General features: G+C 43.5%; 1 long non-coding RNA gene across 1 annotated transcript in view; it reads right to left on the bottom strand.

Annotated features, from left to right (window-relative positions):
- Positions 1-200: 200 nt before the first annotated feature.
- Positions 201-7,948, bottom strand: part of LOC123514497 — a 14,971-nt gene continuing 7,223 nt past the window's right edge. The window contains exon 2 of the long non-coding RNA XR_006677618.1: positions 201-453. This is a non-coding gene — a long non-coding RNA (uncharacterized LOC123514497). The remainder of the gene's footprint in view (positions 454-7,948) is intronic.

The raw sequence follows: 7,948 nt of genomic DNA, 5'->3' as shown, positions 1-7,948 counted from the left end.
TTCCTTTATTTATTCTCGTTTTTTCTCCTTTTCTTTCTTTCTTTTTTTTTTTTACTTTCGTTATCTGTTACATTAATTTTCTTTTTATTTCAACTGCTATGTATTTCACCATCATTATTACCATCATCATCAATATTATGTCTCATCACCAGCAGTCAACACCATCCCATCATCATCCTCATCGTTTCCTCCCTTCACCATTTTCATCATCATTATCACCATCATCATCATCATCATCATCACCATCACTATCACTTCATCATAATAATCCTAGGCTTCTTACGCATCATTATCTCTCTCACTATCACCTCTAGAAATAAGACAGCCGATCACCATCACCATCATCATCATCATCATCATCACCATCATTGTCACCATTATGAGTGCCAGCAGAGGGGACACTTCACTATCACCATCACCACTGTACTTCATGGTGGCATCACTGTATTTTCACTGTCGCATGAGGGAAGGATAAAGGTCAAAATAGAATGAGGTGAAAATAAAAATAGAATAGAAAAAAAATAATTAGGCAAAAATAAAAGAGAACGTAAAAGAGAATAAGAGAAAAAAAACACGTCGATACTTTAAGAAAACGATGAAAACAAACGAAAAAAAAAATACGAAAAAAATGGAAGGAAAAAACGAAATAAGTGAAAGACAGAAAAAAATTAAAAGAGGTAAAAAAAATAGAAACGAAGAAGGGGAAGAAAGAAAAGGGAGACATAGAGAAAGAGAGAAATAAGAAAGAAAAGAAGACAAAAAGGAAACAGGAAGAAAGAGAGGCAAAAATAAAGAAAAGATTGGAATTAACAGAAACTAAGCTTAACAAAAAATAAATGCCAAAAAAAGAAAAACAGAGAGAGAGAGAGAGAGAGAGAGAGAGAGAGAGAGAGAGAGAGAGAGAGAGGAACAAAGGATAAAACAATGACAACATCACCCACAACACCGCAGATTATGTACAAATGACTAAATATGACACTATAACTCTCCCCCATCACTCCCCATCCTACCCTTCCCCCCTCCTTCACTCCTTCCTACCGTCCCCTACCCCCCTTCTCCCTACTCTCCCTACTACCCTTCTCTCCCCATTTCCCTTCCTTCTCACTCGTCTGTTTCCTTATCCTCATTCCTTCCCTGTAAGAACAAGACGAGAAAAAAAATATTACATTGTTATCTGAAGGTCTTTACAGGAGGAGGAGGAGGAGGAGGAGGAGGAGGAGGTTGATATGAGGAAGAAGAAGAGCTTAAGTATATAATTGCAATACTAGTACGAAGAAAAAGAGGAGGAGGAGGAGGAGAAGGAGGAAGAGGAGGAGGAAGAAGAGAAGGAGGAGGAGGAGGAGGAGATAATTAGCATTCTTAAAAGACCATTATTAGTTAACATCACTACACACACACACACACACACACACACACACACACACACACACACACACACACACACACACACACACACACACACACAGCAAAGGACAATAACCGGAAGAACACTGAAGGAATTTCCGTGAAGGATGCATTTTCTTTCCCCAAATGCTTTTTTCTCTCTCTCTCTCTCTCTCTCTCTCTCTCTCTCTCTCTGAAAAGTTTTCCCTCTTTCCTCCTCCTTCCTTCTTTATTCCCTCATATTTTATTCTTCCATCTTTTTCCTCCTTCCCTCTCCTTTTGTTCCCATTCTTTATTTCCTCCTTTTTTTCCGCCTTTCTATGTACTTTTCTTCCTCTTCTCTATGCTGTCTAAATTTATTCTTTTTATCTTCCATGTTATCACCTTTCTTTCTATTCTTCTATTTCCACTCGTATTTCCTCCTTTCTTTTATCATTTCCTTCGTTTTATCTCTACTTTTCTTTATTTCTATCCCTTATTCTTGTTTCCCAATGCTTCTTTCCTTCATTATATACTTTTTATGATTTTTTCCTCTATTTCCTTCCTTATCCATTCCTATTTCACTTCCCAATCTTCTTATGGCCTTCGACCTCTCTCTCTCTCTCTCTCTCTCTCGCTCTCTCATTCTTCCATCCTCTTTTCTCTTCCCTCCTACACTCTCGGTCAATCCTCTCACACACCTCCTCCACCTTCTTGCCTCATTCATATCTTCTTCCATCTCCTCCAGAGCCAAACTTCTTTCCTCCTTCTCCTCAATCTTTTCTCGTTCTTTACTTCCTCTTCCTCCTCCTCCTTCTCTTCTTCCTCCTCCTCCTCCTTCTTCCTCCATCGTGATCTCCTTTGCTCTAACTCTTTTTTTTTTTTACTTCTCTGAACTCCATTCTTCTCTCTCTCTCTCTCTCTCTCTCTCTCTCTCTCTCTCTCTCTCTCTCTCTCTCTCTCTCTCTTTGCCTTTCTTTATCTAGAAATCTTATTGCTCCTCCTCCTCCTTCTCCTCCTTCTCCTCCTCCTCCTCCTCCTCCTCCTCCTCCTCCTCCTCTTCTTCTTCTTCTTCTTCTTCTTCTTCTTCTTCTTCTTCTTCTTCTTCTCCTCCTCCTCCTCCTCCTCCTCCTCCTCCTCCTCCTCCTCCTCCTCCTCCTCCTCCTCCTCCTCCTCCTCCTCCTCCTCCTCCTCCTCCTCCTCCTCCTCCTCCTCCTCCTCCTCCTCCTCCTCCTCCTCCTCCTCCTCCTCCTCCTCCTCTTCCTTCTCCTCCTCTTTCATTGTCATAGTAACGAAAATGTATCCTTACTTATAACATCAATTTTGCCACAAAGTAGTAGTAGTAGTAGTAGTAGTAGTAGTAGTAGTAGTAACAGAACGATAACAAAACAACAACAACAACAACAACAACAACCACAAGACACCAAACAATAAACAATCTCTTTCTTAACACCTTCCACGACAATTAAAACAACAACAACAACAACAACAACAACAACAACAACAACAACAACAACAACAATCACCCAACAACGTCCATTCAACTGCAACAACAAGCATTTCCCAAACAGCCAATCAAAACTCCCCAATCTCTAAGGCATCGCTCCTGATTGGTCGAAGGGAACAGACGGGGATGTGGCGCCACGCGGAAAACTTGCATCACAAAGCGGTATTCGGCACAGCACAAAGCGGCATTCGGCTCGGCTCGGCGCGTGTTCGTGGCCTAATGAGGAAATAATGTTGGTTATTATTTCAGCACCGCTTTAATTAACGAGCTGTGTGTCTGTGTCCCTGTGCCGCCGCGCCTCAGTCAGTCAGGCAGTGGGAGGAAGGGAAGAAGGGATGCAGAAGAGAAGGAAGAAGAAGGGAAGCAGATGGAAAGGAGAAGGGAACAAAGGATGCAGAAGAGAAGGAAGAAGAAGGGAAGCAGATAGAAAGGAGAAGGGAACAAAGGATGCAGAAGAGAAGGAGGCAGAAGGGAAGCAGATGGGAAGGAGAAGGAAAGCAGAGGAGAATAAAGCAGAAGAGAAGAAAGCAGAAGAAAGGGAAGGAGAAGAGAAGGAAACAGAAGGGAAGGAAGCAGAAGAGAGGGAAGCAGAAGAGATGCAGAAGAGAAGGAAAGAGAAGAGAGGAAGAGAAGCAGAAGGGAGCAGAAGAGAAGGAAGCAGAAGAGAAGAAAACAGAAGGAAAGGAAAAAGAAGAGAACTAGAACAAAAGGAACCAGAAGAGAAGCAAAATGAAAGCAGAAGGAAAGCAGAAAGGAAGAAAAGGCGCATTGTAGTCCCCTTTGTTATCGTTTTGGGTGAGGCACATTCGACGAGTATACGTGCTGGTGGTGTCGATAGTCTAAAAACTACAATGGTGATGTATTCATAGCTAGTAATGTAATTCTGTTTCTGATTCTCTACACACCTTTCTTTTCCATTTTGAGACGATTCACTCTGACATACGAATGATTTTGAGATGATACAGAGATTAATTAAGCACAGACACGAAATAAAGTAAGTTGTGTTAGTAACAGTTAACATGTCTGTGTGTGTGTGTGTGTGTGTGTGTGTGTGTGTGTGTGTATTAAAACGTTTTATTTTCCAGCTATGTAAAGGCAAAAAAGGTTGAAAAGAGGCCAACTATAAATGTGGTAGTCCCCAAAAAGAGTAAAGTCAAAAGAATTATCCAAAAATTTAACTTTCCTGAAATATCCCTATTGAAATTTGCTCTCTCTCTCTCTCTCTCTCTCTCTCTCTCTCTCTCTCTCTCTCTCTCTCTATTGTCAGATAAAGGATGCTGTGATGAGTGTTTGCAGCAATGCTTTTGAGAGAGAGAGAGAGAGAGAGAGAGAGAGAGAGAGAGAGTCTCTCTCTCTCTCTCTCTCTCTCTCTCTCTCTCTCTCTCACACACACACACACACACACACACACACACACACACACACACACACACACACATACACAAAAAAACAAAGGCGGAGCAAACGAGACTTTAATGATCTTCTGATGAGTCTGAATCATTACACATTAAAAACTCTAATAACAACAATAACAACAGCGACTCTTAAATGAATTACTCAAATGATTAATGCACATGTCACTTCCTGGAGCTCGGTAATCACAATAACAGTAATGACAGCAGTAACTTAACAACACCACTCCCTGCCTCATTAGCTCAGTGGTTCAGTGGTTCAGTGGAGGCAATCAGTTAGCTCCACTATGCTGCGCTCGTCCCTTTCCGTTAGGTAGAATAAACACCTGCAGGGACTAATCAGGGAAAGTAAACTGTAGTGGGAGGGAGTGTTGGGTGTTCTGTCTGTCTGTTTGTCTGCCTCTACCTTACCCCATCATCTCTCTCTCTCTCTCTCTCTCTCTCTCTCTCTCTCTCTCTCGTCCCTGCCATTCAGCCAGTGGGTTATAAAAAGATTCCGCGGCCAGTCCTCTAATGCACCTTCCCACCGTGGTAATGCCAGCCCACCCGAGCCAGGCAGTCAATTCCCGGTGCAGGACATGTTAGAACCTGTGCCAGATTTCCGGGAGTGACCAGCGCCTCCCACCACAGCCCCAGTGCCTGGCCGCGTCACACCGCCGCCTGATGAGGGACAACAAAGATGGCAGCGTGTCAAATGAATGCAGAACTAACGACGCCCAAATTGCCACTAACTGCATCTCGGAGGAAGGCGGAACTGCTGAAATTGTTGCCGGCACGTCCTCTAAACCCGATCCTGTGATTCACCCCGGCACTGATTGAGCAGCGCGAGAAGGGCACTGCAGCCAGCCAGCCAGGGACCAACCCCAGATGAGGAGGCGGCAATGAACACTGCCGCAAAAACTTCTCCCCTCACACTGATGGCATCTGACAGTAATGATTACAGCAGCAACAGCAGCAGCGGCAGTAGCAGCAACGGCGGCGGCGGTGGCGGCGGCAGCAAGACTAGAAGTAGTAACAGTAGAAGCAACGAACGATATCTTAATTGGCAACAACAAAGTAAATTATGTGGTGGAGCTACACACACACACACACACACACACACACACACACACACACACACACACACACACACACACGGATGCACGCACGAACACACGCAACACAGAGCCGCCGGTCGTTACGGACATCCTCGTGAACCAAAAACGGATTCAACCAACGCTCACGGGACAATATAATCAGTGATCCCTGCTAGCGTCTCCCCATCCCCTCACCACTCCCTTTCCTGCCGGGACTACTTCCTTCCCCCTCCCCCGCAGCCTTCACCCGTGACGTCACGCTGCCGGGAACGCATTACATTCGCTTCATTGGAAAAGAAAGAAAAATTGGTACAAGTCCGCAGTGACAAAAGGCAAAAAGAGAAGGTAACAGGGCGACTTTTTTTTTTTCAGATTTCATGCATCGGTGCGCTTGACTTGTGCCTCGCAGCGTCTCGGAACCTGATTCTTCTTCTTTACTTCTTTTCATTTCTCGGGTTAAACAAGACGCAACCTTGCATTTGTGTTTTCCTTTAAACTTTAACTCGACTGGCCTTCACCACCACCACCAACAACAACAATAACAACAACATCACCACCACAATACACAGTCATGCCCGTATTCAGAAACGCATTCTCCTCTCACTACGACAAGTTCCTAATGCCACAGAGACAACTAGCCGGCTTTTCAAGACAGTCTTTCCTTTTAACAAACTACTCTTAAAAACATGAGTATTTTCAACTGGAGCCCTTGGAAAGCAATAATGATGAGAGAGCAAAGCGTTTCTGAATACTGGCCTCGCTCCTCGGCCTACTGAGCCCCTCATCAGAAGAATACCAAGCCAGTGTCGTCAATCTTGCGTCTCATCAACCCCATCAAGTCTGTATGGGACGAGGTGTTCTGGGTCTCGTTTAGGTCCATTCTTCAGGGCAATTCGAGTGGTGACGCCACACAGGGCCTTTGTTCACTTCTATGGCGTGTGTCTGTCATGTCTACTGGTGGCGGTGGTGGTGGTGGTGGTGGTAGTGTGGAAAGAGGGCCAGCCATACAGTACTAAGGGAGGTCACCGAAAGTTGTTATAAATTTCTTTCTATTAAGTGTCACGGGTTCATCATTCCCTGGCTACTTATGTGTTCTCTCTCTCTCTCTCTCTCTCTCTCTCTCTCTCTCTCTCTCTCTCTCTCTCTCTCGCTATCTATTTAACTATCTATCTATGTATCTATCTATCTCTGTCCATCTTACTATTCCAAATTATATGATTATTACATTAATTTTGTCTAGTTGTCTCATTCATGCGCAATCTTAATTTTCTTTTTCTCTCTCTCTTTTATATACTTTCCCATTTATCACACGGCATTACGTACAGAACTAAGTACCTACGTATCCTGTATTTCGTTAAGGCAAGGTAGTCTTAATGGCGTGAGGTTACCTGTTATGGTCCCAGACAGGTTGTAAATCAATCAACATTCATCTTCCCCTTCCGTCTTCCGTCATAAGTAAACACACAAACAGGTAAGAATACACACATACCTGCCACACAAACTACATAACAAGCTCAATAATAAACAAAGTATAGAGTGACGTAACATGACCTCCTTGCAAAGATTAAAACACCATATTCCGTCTCGCCTTCACTCCTGCACGGTAGTAACTTTAACACGTCCTGCTCTACCTTGCATAACTTCTCTATTATCATACTCGGCCTTTGTGATGTAAGCGAGGAACAGAAGCCACCACTAGCGCCCACCACCAGCGTCCACTCTGCCGCTGCCCTCGCCTAACACGTCCGCCTTGCCACCTGATGTACACTCAACACTGCCGACTCATTGCCATCCATTCTGTGGCTGTTGGTAGAGACACTGACAACTGAGGACGTGTAAATCTGTGAGTGGTACGAGAGTTTGGTAGTGAGAGAGGAGGAGGAAATAGAGTAAAAAATTGGTCAGTATTCAGAAACGCTTTGCTCTCTCACCACGACTATTTTCTACGGCTACAGAGATGGTTAGAGGTATTTTCAAGTGTTTCTCTAGCTTATAATGTAGAAATCTTGTCACTGCCTCTAGAAACGTGAAAACACTCTAAAATCTCGTGTAAATTTAAATAAAGTCTTTTAAAGTAGTGTAAGTGAGAAAAAGAGCCATTGCATCCGACAGTCAGAAACGTGAGAAATAAATTGCTTTTCCTTCATCCTGTAAAATCCAAATCCACGAGGCTAAAGGCGGCTATCGAATCACTAATACACGCGAGCTTAATCAGAGAGGAATGGGAACAGTGAGGGAAACAGAGCAGCGGTGATTTGTTAGTGTCGCCTGATGCAATGCCCGTCACTGATTGATTGCTTTACTGATGTTCCTATAATGAAAAAAACAAAGAATAGGTGATTACAGGTTGGGTTTTATTTATTTATCCCTTTATTTATTCTGTTATTAACCCCTTCAATACTGGGACACATTTCTACCTTGAGATTAGACCATTTTATCAACGTTACGAATGGTCTCTGGAGGTCAGAAGATTCATGGCCACAGTCTTCACTATTATAATCTCCAACGTGAGTTTCTGTTTCTGGAGCTGTATAAATTTACCTAATAGCAAGAAGAATGAATGTGGAAATGCGTCATAGTACTGAAGGGGG

The sequence above is a fragment of the Portunus trituberculatus genome, chromosome 38 (assembly GCF_017591435.1).
Source record: "Portunus trituberculatus isolate SZX2019 chromosome 38, ASM1759143v1, whole genome shotgun sequence".
Lineage (NCBI taxonomy): Eukaryota > Metazoa > Arthropoda > Malacostraca > Decapoda > Portunidae > Portunus > Portunus trituberculatus.
This window is presented reverse-complemented; position numbering and strand designations above follow the sequence as displayed.